The sequence below is a fragment of the Echinops telfairi genome, unplaced genomic scaffold, assembly GCF_000313985.2.
Source record: "Echinops telfairi isolate 266 unplaced genomic scaffold, ASM31398v2 ScPeMD7_19;HRSCAF=73, whole genome shotgun sequence".
Classification (NCBI taxonomy): domain Eukaryota; kingdom Metazoa; phylum Chordata; class Mammalia; order Afrosoricida; family Tenrecidae; genus Echinops; species Echinops telfairi.
The window spans coordinates 298,843-312,436 of record NW_022103916.1 but is presented as its reverse complement, the minus strand read 5'-3'; the positions used below and the strand labels follow the sequence as shown (position 1 = coordinate 312,436).

At 39.8% G+C, this 13,594-nt stretch overlaps 1 pseudogene; it reads left to right on the top strand.

Moving 5' to 3' along the window:
* The first annotated feature begins 7,243 nt into the window (after positions 1 to 7,243).
* Positions 7,244 to 12,121, top strand: LOC101654023 (annotated as a pseudogene).
* Positions 12,122 to 13,594: the final 1,473 nt, after the last annotated feature.

Here is a 13,594-nt window from a genome sequence, read left to right as displayed (position 1 = left end):
GGACAGTGGGTTTGTTTTTTTGGTTTTGTTGGAAAACAGAGAAAAACTAGTCAAATAACCACTAAAAGTTACAAAGTTACAAAGTTGTGCCAAGTCTTTGTGGTACCCGACTCCCCCTGTTGCCATGATTGCTGCTCCCCTGTATTGCCTTACTCCCATTACCATCATATGCATCCATCCATTTTTACAGAAAGCAACAGGCTTTCCTCAATTATAGCCTGCCTCTCGTCCTTTAACTCAGAGAAATCAATTTAGAAAAATATCTTGAAATGTTAGCCTTTTACACTGCTCAGATGTTAGCAGGTGTGAAACCTCCGGAGCATTCCCTCTTAGACAGTCTAATATTTGTTGAATAAACATCAAATGTGACTTTTACAAACTTCAGGAACTAGAAAATCAAACAAGTCAGCTCTATATGCAAGTACAGGCTCATCTCAATTTTATTTATCAGACCTTTTATTGACATATGTGTTCTTCTGTTTGAAACAGCTTAGTCCATAACTCAGCAACAATGCCCCTATAGACAGAAAGGGAAGTGATCATTATAGCTAGTCATGAAGGTAAGGAACATTCCCTTCTTACCCGCTGGTTTTTACTGTCACTTAGGTGATGTTGGTGATGTTTCTACTCATGAAACAGCAAATTTGACTTATTTTTAATACTTATTTAATAATAAAATTACAAATAACACTTGTAATTTGGCTTCAAAGTATTCTAAGAAAGCATCCTTCCAACAAAACAGCTTATTTTATCTGAATCCTCTAGTCTTAAATTATAAAATCATTGGAATCATTTATAGACTTCAGCATCCCACAAGATTTGGGAGTGGGAAAGGGCCAACAGTAGTTTCATAATTCTACTAGCACTTATTCTCCTTCAGTCAACAAGATGAGACCAAGTTGAGCCTCAAAGTTTACAATTAACTATTACAGCCATGAGTAGTACTGTGAAGTCACTTTGAGGGCTAAGGTGTGTCTAATCCAAACCATAGTATTTTCAATTGCTTTATCTGCATGGCAAAGCTGGGCAGCTAATAAGGAAGACTGGAGGATAATTGATATATTTGAATTATGGTGTTGGTGAAGACTATTGAATATAGACTGCAGAAGAATAAACCTGTCTTGGATTAAATACAGTTGGAATGCTCCTTCGAAGTAAAACTTTGGGTTACATACTTTGGATATACTGCCATCAAGTTGATGCCAATTCATAGTAACCCTATAGGACAGGGTAGAAATGTTCCTGTGAGTTTCTGAGACTGTAACTCTTTACAGGAGTAGAAATCCCAGTCTTTCTCACTTAAGAAGGCCAAGTTAAGCACCATGCTTGATAAAGTAGATTGTCAGTGAAAAAGAGGAAGCTCTTCAATGAGATGGATTGACACAATGGCTGCAACAATGGGCTCAAACAGGAACAGTTGTGAGGATGTAGCAGACCATGCAATACTTTTGCACATAGGGTTGGTTCCTATAAACAGGAACCAACTGGATAGCGCCTAACAATAACAACAACAGCAACATGGTAAGGAGAACCATGGAAGATACGGAAGGTCCAAATTGGACTTCTTGAGATGAAAAATATTGTGGAAAGGATCCACAGTAGATTAGTTATTGTGAAAGAAAAGGTAATAGAACTATTCAAAATTTAAAATAGGGGTATAGCTCATTGGTAGAGCATGTGACTGCAAAATTAAATACATGGAGAAAGAAAAGACTGGAACAGGCAAGCAGAGTATCAGTGAGCTGTGAAACAATTTCATGGGCATAATACAGATACAATTGCAATCCTAGGAAAAGTGGAGGGAGGACAGGAAAAACATTTGGAAAAATCATGGCTGAAAAAATTCCAAATTTGTTACAAATGATAAAACCACAGATCCAAGAAGCTCAAAAAAAATCTCAAGTCAAAGAAACATGTGGAAACTACACTATGTTGTTGTTAGATGCCATCAAGTCTTTTCTTATTCATAGCAACCCTATGTTCAACAAAATGAAAAACTGCCACACATGTGCCATTCTCACAATCATTGCTATGTGTGTAAGTCCATTGTTGTCTAGCTTATTGATGGGTTTCCTCTACTTTATCAAGGATGATGTCCTTCTCCAGGTATTGGTCCCTCCTGGTCACATGTCTAAAGTATATGATATCAATTTCTCCATCCTCACTTCTAAGGAACATGCTGGCTGTACTTCTTCCAAGACCAATTTGATTGTTTAGCTGACAGTCCATAGTATATTCAGTATTCTTCACCAATAGCATAATTCAAGTGCACCAATTCTTCTTTAGTCTTCCTTATTCATGTAATAATCAAATTGCTTAAATCCAATGTTAAAAAGAAAATCCTCAAAGAAACTGATAGGAAAAAAAGTCACCCTATTATAGAGGAACAGATGATAGGCAACTTCTTGGGAAAAAAAGAAGTTAACCTATTGGTAAAAGAAGCTTCCTTAACAAGTAATTCAATTGTTAACTTTGAAGGCCTTCAACATCAAGAACTGTGTCATCACTTGTAGACCTCAGCAAATATTTGTTGGAAAAATAATTAGGTTCATTTGTTCATTATTGAACACATTTATGTCCACCCAATATGTATTAGAGTGAGGTGAGCAAGTGGAAATAGAAGGCTGTTAGGTCAACTCATAGCACTTGGAATAGCAGCTTAGTCAGGGATCTGTGGTTTTATAATTTGCAACAAATTTTGAAAAATATTGTGTCGCTTTTAGTTCCCAACAAGTTCTTTCTAACTCATAGTGGCCCTATGTACAAAAGAATGAGACATTGCCTGATCCTGTCCATTATTCCAACTATTGTCATGTTGGAGCCTATTACTGCAGCCACTATCCCATTAGTTATACAACCAGTATTGGTTTTAGTATTGAGAAGAAGGACGTGTTAATAATTTTCAAAGGATTGAAAAAGGAATTTTTCAGGGAATTCTCGACTTTGAGATGTCTTTTCAACTTTCTTGATAAATATGTCCCAATAATATTGAACATCAGCTTTCTTTTTCATTTGATAATATTGTATATAGTAAATTGTGTTCCAACCAATAATTGTGTTCCTGTGAACATTTGCTTGATGCTCAATACATAATTTTAAAAATATGTCCATTTCCTCCATCATTATACTTTCAATTTTCATGGAGTATGATGTTGGCTATTGGTTTCTCATATATGGCTTTTATTATGTTGAGCAATCTTCCTTCTATGTCTATTTTGTTGAGTGTTTTGAACATAAATGGGCGCTGAACATTGTCAAGAGCCTTTTAGGCATCATTGATATGATCATGTGGTTCTTATTTCTTGTCGTATTTATGTGGTGGATTACATTATTTTTTGAATACTGAACCATCCCTATATACCTGAATGAATCCCACTTGGTCATGGTGAATTTTTTTTTGATATGCTGTTGTATTCTATTGGCCAGGATTTTGTTGAGAATTTTAGCATCTATGTTTATGAGGGAGATTGGCCTTTAATTTTCCATCTTTGTGTGGTCTTTGCCTGGTTTGTGTGTCAGTGTTATGCTGGCTTCATAGAATGAGTTTGGGACTTAGTTGTCTTTTTCTATGTTCTGGAAGAGTTTATATAGTATTGGTGTCAGATTTTCCTTTAACATTTGGTAGAATTCCCCTGTGAAACCATTTGGTCCTGGGTTTTCTTGGTTAGTAGGTTCTTAATGACCTGCTCTATTTCTTCTTTTGTTATGGGTCTGTTAAGTTTTTCAATATCTGTCTGCATTAATTTGAGTGGTGTGTTTCTAGGTATCTGTCCATTTCTTCTAGATTATTGAATTTGTTTGAGTACAATTTTTAAAAATCATTTTATTGGGGGCTTGTACATCCGCTGTGTCAAGCACATTTGTACATTTGTTGCCATCATCATTCTCAAAACATTTGCCTTCTACTTGAGCCTTTAATTTCGGCTCCTCATTTTTCCCTCTCCCTCCCCCTCCCTCATGAACCCTTCATAATTCATAAATCATTATTATTTTGTCATATGTTACACTGTCTGTCATTTCCCCCTGCCCACTTCTTTGCAGTCCATCCCCAGGTAGGAGACTATACGTAGATTTTTGTAATTGGTTCCCCCTTTCCACCCCACATTCCCTCCACCCTCCAGGCTTTCTATTCCTATAAAGAGTTACAGTCTCAGAAACCCACAGGGGCAATTTCTACTCTGTCCTATAGGATCACTGTGAGTTAGAATTGACTTGATGGCAGTGAGGGGTTGTTTATTTGGGGTTCATTTTGTTGTTATTTTATTCTCCTTACTTTTTGAATGAGGGGCATGACCAATAAGGTTGATTGGAAATGGGGAACTGACAAAAAGGTGTATGAGAAGGAAGAAATGTCCTAAAATTGATTGTGGTGATGATTACACAACTCTTTGTAACATGATAAAACTATTGAAGTGTATGAACTGTAATGCACCCACGCATTTCCATGTGGGAGGTTCAGGTGGGGTGTTATCAGTGGACCATGCTGCATGCACAGATTTGAGTCGTCAACCTGAGGTATGAGGTGTTTTAGAACAAGAAAACTCATTATTTTCCAGTTGCAACTCTCACTCCAACTGGAACTTAGAATATCTCTGGCATCAGAATTTCCAAAACTTGCCCATACATAAATGTGAGAAAATTGGTGGGATGTTTTTAGGAGGTTCATGAGCCAGAGAGGTGTTTATAACTGAACCAGAAAACCAGGTCATTTTGATTTGGAATCACTACTCATGTTTCTGGCTGAAGTTAGTATAATCACTTCTGAGTCATACAAAGAACAGAATAGGAACAATAGACTCATTGAGGAGTTGGGATTGGGTTGGGGTGGGATGGGGTAGGGAAGATGTGAAGGAACACCAAGAAATGTCAAGGATTGCCAACAGAAGTAACAAACTCAGAGATCACAGACAAAATCAACATAGCTGAGACCTTGATTTGGATTTTAGCTTCCAGATTGTGAGAAAATAAATATCTGTTTTTTTAAAGTCATCCATTTGTAGTTATGGCAGCACTATTTAACTAAGACAGAAATCATGGATAAGAACGTAATGATCTCTCTTGTACTTTTGCAGTTTTGTGCCAGTTTGTGGTTCTTGCCATCTGTTATGGATTGAATTATGTCCTCCAAAAATATGTTTTGTAAATTCTAATCTCTATGCCTGTGGTTATAATCCCATTTAGGAATGAGTTGTCTTTTGTAAGTTGATGGAGAAGGTTAATGTAGGATATGTTTGAAGTTAATGTCTTTCAAGATATAAAAGAGATTCAACAAGTGAGCAAAGGAGAGACTAGAGGTAAAACAGATGTCAAGACACCTGGATATCTTCAAGGAATGGGAAGCAGAAGCTGAAAAGGCAAGAACCTTCCAGCAGAGCCAACAGAGAGGGGAAGCCTTTCCCTAGACCTGGCACTATAATTCAGACTTGTAGCCTCCTAAACTGTGAGAAAATAAATGTATGTTTGTGAAAGATATCCACTTGTGGTAATTCTTCCATAGTAGCACTAGATAACTACAGCATCATTGGACACATCTCAGGATGGGGAAAACCAGGATACCCTCAGCTGCATCCCAGCAATAGGTAGACCTCTACCCTTCCTGATTTCTTTTTCCCAAGGCCAAACAAAACAGACCAAAAGTGGGAGACAGACCAGTCTACAATGACAGAACTAGGAGTTTGGGCCACCATCAGGAACCCAAGTGAAATTCCTTTGATTGAAGAAAATTACAGAGGTAAAATGCTTTAGATATATTTGGGTTTAAATTTTCTCACCACTCAAATGCCAATTAAAGACCACTAGTAGCACAGTGGGTTATGAATTAGGCTAACTGCAAGGTCAATAATTCAATCCCACTAACTGTTGTGCAGAAGAAAGATGAGGCTTTCTGATCCAACAAAGATTTTCCAGCCATGGAAACCCTAGAGAGTTTTACCCTGCCCTAGAGGATCATTAATATAGCCCTAGTAGCCTAGTAGTTATGCATAAGGTCAGTAGTTTAAAACCACCAGTGGCTCAGCAGGAAAAAAGACGAGGTGGGGAGGGAGGGGGGCACTGATCGCAATGAATGGCACATAAACACACCCCTAGCCATGGGGAAGAACAACAGAAATCAGAGGGGAAGGTATGATATTTGAAAATAATTAACAATCTACAGTCTATCAAGGGGACACGAGGGTTGTGGGTGGGATGTGAGGGGAACAAAGAAGAGCTGATCCCAAGGGCTCAATGGAAAGTAAATGTCTAGAAAAGAACAATGGAATATATGTACAAATATGTCTGATACAATTAATGTATAATTTGTAACAAAAGTTGTAAGAGCCCCCAATAAAATGATTAAAATTTTTAAAAAGAACATTGTCTTTTACCAATGACCCATTAGATAAAAGGTAAATTAGAAAACTATACAGAACTTTACATCAGCTAAATAAGAAGAGACCCAATTTAGAAATGAGAAAAAGATATGAACAAACAGTTCACCAAAAATTAAATGCAAATGGCTAGCAAATACATGAAAAAATGCTCATGATAGCTAGCCATCAGGGTGATACAAATTAAAGCCATAATGAGATACCACTTTACTCCCACAATGTTAGCCTAATTTTAAAAACAACAACACAGAAAACAACAAATGCTGGAGAGGTTGTGGAAAGATTGGACCTCTTATACACTGTTGGTGGACTTTTTAATACATACAGTCACTGTTGAAAATCATATGGCAATACTTAAAGCAACTGGGAATTGAAATCCCATATGATCCAGCAATGTCACTATTAGGCATATACCCTAAAGAAATAAGAGACACAACACAAGTGGATACATGTTCTCCCATGTTCATAGCAGCACAGTTCACCATAGCAAGAAACTGGAAGCAGCCCAAATGCCTACAGTGGAAGAATAGATAAAGATACTATTATATACACACACACATAACAATACTGTGCATCCCTAAAAAAGACAATGATGAAAGCATGAAACATTGTGTGACATAGAAGGGCCTGGAAACCATTATGCTGAGTGAAGTAAGTCAATTACAAAAGGACAAGTATTGTATGAGTCTACTACTTTAAGATGAAACACCAATTAAACAAATCTTAGGAATCAATTCCTGAACAAAAGGGGAGAGGGCTACCTACAGGCTATGAACCATACATCACCTCCTTTTTGCGCACTTCACAAAAGCCAACTTTAAGGAGGAGGCCTCACATTGTCTGGGGTCACTCCCTCAAGAGGGGGTAAATGGGAGATGACCATCGACTTGAGAATATACAACATCGAGATAAGGCTGGGACAAATGAAGGAAGGAGATCCTTGCTGGAAAACGAAGCCAAGAGCAGGGGAGGGGACCATCTACATTTTGGAGGAGACACTGATAATTCTGCTGGTGAGTGTGGTGTGTGATTGGGGAGAAGTAACCTCACATTGGGAAGGGGTGCTAAACAATGATTATATAGAACCCAGGGGGACAATGGAGCAGATTTTTATGTTCTGGGTAATCTCTATGAATACGTTTCTACTCAACCCTCAGTGAAGTATGCCATGGACTAAACAGCATGATGACTTTGGATGCTGACTGTGCAGGCAGCTTATCAGAACGCAGGGGCTACACCAAGACTTGACATAGAGGCCCAGCTGAATGAACTGAGCCCTGTCTCAAAGTTGCCTGCACCCTTGAACTGAGGACTGGGGGATTCAGAGGGGAGAGGGAACAAAGAGTGGCTGAACTGGGACTGTGGAAGTGGCAGTCATTGGACCTTGGGGGGACCCCCCAGCTTGTGGGGTGTCCAAGGGAAAGAGACCCAGAATCACCATATATTTAGGATCTTGGTGCCTCCATCACAGTGACATGACAGGTTTTGATCTATTGGGGGATTGCTGTGTCATTGGGAAAATTGATGTCATCAATTATACCCCAGGAGGGATGACTAATAATGTACTTTTTTCTTTCTATGGGTTTTTGTTTTCCTGCTTTACCTTTTCTTTTTTCTTTTTGCCTTTGTTTTTTTGTTTGTTTGCTGGTTGGTTTGTTGCTAGTGCTGATGTAGTTGTTCCTATGGGGGCTTGATTTTTGTCATAAGACAACTGCCAAAGTAAACCTCAGTCCATGGACAAGCAGATGGATTCTGAGCTCCTACTTAACTTTAGCCCCATTCCAAGAATGGTTGGTTCTGATAACATGACTCTGCTCAATACTCACCTTCATGAAGTGATCACTAAAAATAAGAGTGCTATAGCAAAGTGTAGTGGAGAGAATAGATGGTGCCTGGCTATCAATCAGAATAGTGTCTGGGGCCTTAAAGGCTTGGATTCAAATAAGCAGTCATCTAAGCGAGGAGTCAACTAAGTCCACATGGAAGAAGCACACCAGCATGTGCAATCTAAAGATGACAATAACAAAATTCAAATATGAAGGAAAAAGTATCAGAGCTAAAATTGTGAACACCCAACTTGTGGAAGGCTGTGGAGGACAGTGGGAGCCCAAAACTCATCTGCAGAGTATCTAGTCATTAAGCCACTGGCAGATCCCCCCTAGGCACAGGCAAAGGTCTGGAACAATTTTACTATCAAACATAGATCATTGCAATTCTGATTATGCTGGATCAAGCTTGATACTGGGTCAGTTGACCTCCCTCTAGACCAGTGGTTCTCAACCTGTGGGTCGCAATCCCTTGGGGGGGGGTGTCAAACAACCCTTTCACAAGGGTCGCCCAATTCATAACAGTAGCAAAAGAAAAAAATATACATAATCTAATACTATGCCAGAAGATGAACCCCTTGGGGTGGAAGGCACTCAAAAAACAGAACAACCACAATAGATTCAAGCATATAACAGTTGTGAAGATAGAGCAGTACCAACAATGCTTCATTCTGTTGTAAGCAGGGTCACCATGAGTCAGACCAATTGGACATCAAATTAACAATAATAATAACAGCAACAGAACTATTTCCTTAAGAAGAAAGGATTCATTTGTACATGGAAAGGAGTTTATATTATTAAACATTTTTGAGGCATCAACTAGTTGCTTGCTAACACACACATACACACACACAACCATTGCCAATGAGTTAATGCTGACTCATACCAACCCTCTATAGAGTTTTTGAAGCTGTAATTAAAAAATTGTGATTAGGAGGGGGCCTATACTTCAGACAATAATTTTTATATTCAATAATGTGAACAACTTATCAAACTTCCCAATAGCTTGCCCTGTCCCACCCCTCTGTTCTTTTCTTATCTTCCTTTAGTTGAACATTATATTCTCCTTCACCCTAACACCTCTAGAGCTATAGGTTCCCAAACTTATTTAGCCTACTGTTCCCTTTTCAGAAAAATAATTACTCAGCACCCCATTGACAATGAAAAGTTCCTGCCAAAAGGTTCTTCTGGTTCTCCTAGCTCACCCTGAATACAAAATGTGTATCTGGAAGGAAAGTTTAATCTGGAATTCAATGCCATCAAGACTATTGCAGATATCAGCCTGCATCGGACTTAGGTCCCAACATGTTTAGGACCTATGTCCATGATGAAGATGTTTTTGGACCCAATGGGAGACATTGTGTTGACCAATGATTGCAATGCCATTCTTTGAGAAAATCAATTCCAGAATCCAGCAGCCAAATCTATGATTGAAATTAGGTGGACCCAGGATGAAGAGGTTGGAGATGGGATGACATTAGTAATCATTCTTGCAGTGGAGATGCTGTCTGTGGCTGAGAACTTCCTAGAGCATCAGATGCACCTGACAGTGGTGATCAGTGCTTACCGCAAGGCCTTGAATGATATAATCAGCACCCTTATAAGAAAAAATCAGTACCCCTGTCAGCATCAAGAGCCATAACATGATGCTGAACATCATCGACAACTCTATTACTACCAAAGCAATCAGTCAGTGGGCCACTTTGGCTTTCCACATTGCCCTCAATGCTGTCAAAACTGTACAATTTGAGGAGAATGGTCAGAAAGAGATTGATGTCAAGAGTGGAATTGATGCTAGAGTGGAAAAGATACCTGGGGGCATCATTGAAGATTCATGTGTCTTATGTAGAGTCATTATTTTTTTTTAACATTTTATTAGGGGCTCATACAACTGTTATCCCAATCCATACACACATCAATTGTGTAAAGCGCATTTGTACATTGTTTCTCAAAACATTTTCTCTCCATTTAAACCCCCGACATTAGGTCCTCATTTTTCCCCTCCCTTCCCGCTCCCCCCTCCCGCATGAGCCCTTGATAGTTTATAAATTGGTATTTTGTCATATCTTGCCCTGTCCGACGTCTCCCTTCACCCACTTTTCGGTTGTCTGTCTCCCAGGGAGGAGGTCACACACAGTTCCATGTAATCGGTTCCCTCTTTCCTGCCCATCACATCCTCAAATGCTGTGCTATACCAAGAACTGCTATGTTCCTCTCTGGAATATAAGACTCTCGTATCATCTCAATAACAAAATTTTTCCTGAATCCTCCAAATGGAAGAAGAATACACCCATCAGAGTTGTGAGGACATTATCCAACTGAAACCCAATGTGATCATCATGGAAAAGGGCATCTCAGATTCAGTCAGCACTACTTCATGCAGGCCAATATTACAGCCATTTGCAGAGTCCAGAAGACAGACAATAATTGCATCACTAGAGCTTGTGGAGTCCAGATAGCCAGCAGACCAGAGTAACTGAGAGAAGATGATGTCAGGGCAGGAGCAGGCCTCCTGGAAATTAAAAAAAAAATTGGAAATGGGTACTTTACATTCATCACGGAGTGAAAAGACCCCAAGGCCTGCACCATTCCCCTCCAGGGAGCTAGCAAAGAGATTTTTTTGATAAGTAGAACGTAACCATGCAAATGTGTTGCAACATCCTCTTGGACCCTTACCTTGTACCAGGAAAAAGGAGAGTGGTGGTGTTGACTCTGTTATGGCTGTGGCACATGCACTGACAGAAAAGTCCAAGGATATGATTGGTGTGGAGCAATGGCCTTACAGGGTTGTTGCCCAGGCCTCAGAGATCAACTCTTGGATCCTCCAGAACTGTGAGGCCAGCACCATCCATCTGCTCACCTCCCTTGGGGCCAACCACACCTAGGAGAACTGTGAGACTGAGGTGTGAATGGAGAAATAGGTACTTTGGTTGACACAAAAGAGCTGGGCATCTGGGATCCACTGGCTGTGAAACTACAAACATACAAGGGGTACCCAAAAGAAACTGGAATTGTGCTGGGCAGAGAGGAGCTTTCTTAGTACACATTCTTCCCAGTGGCATTTCCTGGGTAGGTTCTCTCTGGTCACAGTGAATTTTTCTGTGAAAGAAGTTTCACTCGAACCTCATTTTTTATGATGGCCGATTTAAGAGAAGTGCAGCTATGAAATTGTGTTTCCTGCTTGGGGAAAATGCCACAGAAACTGTTGCGATGTTGAACACAGCTTACAAGGGCAGCACTATGGGAAAAACTCAAGTGTATAGGTGGTTCTCTTGTTTCAAAAAAGGTGAAACGTTGATTGATGACAAACCTCTTTCCGGACGTCCATCAACTTCCCAAAGGGACAAAAATGTTGACTCAGTGCATTTGGAGTTCATTCCACCAGGTCAGACTGTTAATCACGCTTTGTGGCAGACAGGGAACTGGTTTTGCTACTACAACAATGCATCTGCTCACGCAGCCATCTCAGTGCCCCAGTTTTGGGCAAAAACCAACATGCCTCTCTTGCCCCATGCACCTTATTCAACCTGACCTCATTCCAGTGCAACTTCTTTTTGTTTCTGAGAATGAAGAGGGACATGAAAGGACAGCAATTTGACGACATTGAAGAATTGAATAAAAAACTGAGGGAGGTGTTTGTCAGTCATCCAAACAGATGGGTTTGAAAAATGTTTCCAAGAATGAAAGCGCAGAATTGACAAATATATTAAGTGTATGGAGAGTACTTTGAAAGTGATAATGTTTTGTAAAAATTTAAATACATAGCTTTGAAAAAAATTTCAGTTTGGGGGCGGTTACCCCTCATATAAGACAGCAGTGGAGATGACAGTCCTGTTGCTGCATATTGATGACATCGTCTCAGGCCGCAAGAAGAAGGGTGATGACCAGAACAGACAAGGAGGAGCTCCTTTTGCTGGCCAGGACTGAGCACTGGGTCAGCAGACTTAACACACAGAGCCTACAGATTGTTTTCCATCCCTGAGCCAGAATGCCAGGGTCTCTGTGGACATCTTTAGCTGGAAGGTTAAGGGGAAGCCCCATTTTGGTCCCAGCTCAGTTTGTAAAAGGCACTAACAAGTAATTTTCTATTGTAAACCTTCCATTTAGTTTGTTTCCAATGACTAAATCTAAGTCATTTGAAAAAAAATCCTTTATTGTGGCCCATAATCCAGAAAAAGTGTAGGTATCTGCTATTGCAGCCCCCTGGATCATTCCAGGAGCCCTAGTGACATAGTGGTTACTGGAAACTACCAGCCACTCCTCAGGTGAAATATGGGGCTTTCTACTCCCATAAAGAGTTATAGTCTCTTTATGAAAAATGTAAAAAGAGTGCCCACAGATTGAGAAAAGATATTTAGTAACGACATAACAGACAAAGGACTATTTACTAAAATATTCACAATTTTAAAAGCTTACAACAACAAAAAAACTAATAGCCCTCTGAGAAGGTGGGTAAAACACCTGAACAGATGAGTCACAAAGGAAGACACTGGAATAGCTAATAAACATATGAGGAAATGCTCCAGGTCATTAGTCATCTAGGAAATGCAAATCAAAACAGTTGAGATACCACCACCATTACTCTAGCCTAATTTAAAAAAATGAGAACAACAAATGTTGTAGAGGGTGTGCTGAGATAGAAACTCTTATCCACTGCTGGTGGACTTGTAATTACATACAGCCACTATTGACGGTTATGGCAATACCTAAAACAGATGGAAATTGAACTACCATATGACCCAGCAGTACCATTACTGAGCATATAACCAAAAGAAATAATAAACAGATCATGAACAGACATTTGCTCCCCCATGTTCATCACAGCATAGTTCACAATAGCAAGAACCTGGAAACAGCCTAAATTCCCATCAATAGAAGAGTGGATGAAAAACAAAAACAAAAAACCCTCTGGTACACACACACAGTGGAATACTATGGATCCCTAAAAAACAAAGATGAAACCATGAAACACCTGAACACGTGGAGGGATCTGGAAGATATTATGCTGAGTGAAGTTAGTCAAGCACAAAAGAACAACTATTATACTGAGTCTACTGCGGAAGAAACAAGCAGCAAAATGGTCACAAGCTCAAGCTTTCATGTCATCCTGTCTTCTGGTGGGAGACCAGACAACCTAGTAAAAAGCAGTGCCAATGAACCATACATCATTTTCTCCAGGTAAGTATAGTGTAGGCCACTTGGCTGTAGGGTACCTCACGACAGCTGAAAACAAACAGCCAAGGGAGAATGGTGGGATGCTGTCTGATGAATAGTAGCCATGTGTATCTGGGGTGAGGTCCCCTGGAGAGGGAGGCATCCCTATCAGAGGGATGAGGCTTTCTGATGACAGAGGCAGCGGCAGGAGAAGGGAGAGGGAATGGTCAAGTCAGGGCAAACATA